At 37.5% G+C, this 1162-nt stretch overlaps 1 protein-coding gene across 3 annotated transcripts in view; it reads right to left on the bottom strand.

The window, feature by feature from the left end:
• LOC106877914 (inositol polyphosphate-5-phosphatase A) overlaps positions 1-1162 on the bottom strand; it is a 158401-nt gene that overhangs the window by 34746 nt on the left and 122493 nt on the right. The gene's annotated exons all lie outside the window — the stretch shown is intronic.

Consider the following 1162-nt stretch of genomic DNA (forward strand, 5'->3'; position numbering starts at 1 on the left):
GGGAGGGCAGGCAGGGGGTTTCGGAAACACGGAGACTGCTGTTGCCCCTAATGTTTAAGGGAAATGTCTAAACAACAACAACGATGACAACAACAACAAGAACAACGAGAGATAAATTTAAACGGTAATGAAATAAGATGCAATAAAGGTAATTGAGAAAGGAAGTTAAGAATAAAGAATTGAAATATTTGAAGAGTGGAAGAAAGAGTCTAAGAATTAAATGAAATTGGATATTTGTAGAGAATTTGATGTTTAAAATAAATTTATTTGTTGAATTATATATAAAATATAATGACAACAACAACAACAACAACAACAATGGCAAACAGATTCGGTGTCTGAGAACAATGCCAATAGTTACAGCATCTCTTAAATCTTAGAATTTTCTTCTCTTCTGGTACCAAACGTACACATATTTGAACCGTCACACGTTGACACACGTACATGCACATTCGAATATACGTAAACATACACATGCACACATATAGAAACACGAACATACAATCATGTATACACACACATAAATATGCTCATGTACACACACGCGCACACACACACACACACAGAAATATGTTCACACAAACACACATTTGAACACTCACACATTCACACACATACATGCACACTCATACATGCACGAACACACTCATACACACACAAACATTCAATCATGTACACACACACACATTTACAAACAAACACACACAGATGCACATTCCAACATACATGAACACACACATACACAAACATTCAATCATGTACACACACACACATACACACATAAATATGCTCATGAACACACACACATTTGAACACTCACATTTACACACAAACACACACAGATGCACATTCCAACATATGTGAACACACACACACACAGATGCTCATTCCAACACACATGAACACACACACGCACACATACAGAAACACATTCAATCATGTACACACACGTACATTCATACACGCACGCACACACACTCAAACAAACGCTCACACACAAACACACTCACACACAAACACACTCATACCCCCCCCCACACACACACACAATGTAATCTTTCTTTTACAATTATTTAAATACTTCCAACAAAGGAGGAGCAGGTTTCTAACAGAGACATCCCTTGCCGACCCATCACTTCAGTTTGAACACCAAACAACAGCT

The sequence above is a fragment of the Octopus bimaculoides genome, chromosome 18, assembly GCF_001194135.2.
Source record: "Octopus bimaculoides isolate UCB-OBI-ISO-001 chromosome 18, ASM119413v2, whole genome shotgun sequence".
Lineage (NCBI taxonomy): Eukaryota > Metazoa > Mollusca > Cephalopoda > Octopoda > Octopodidae > Octopus > Octopus bimaculoides.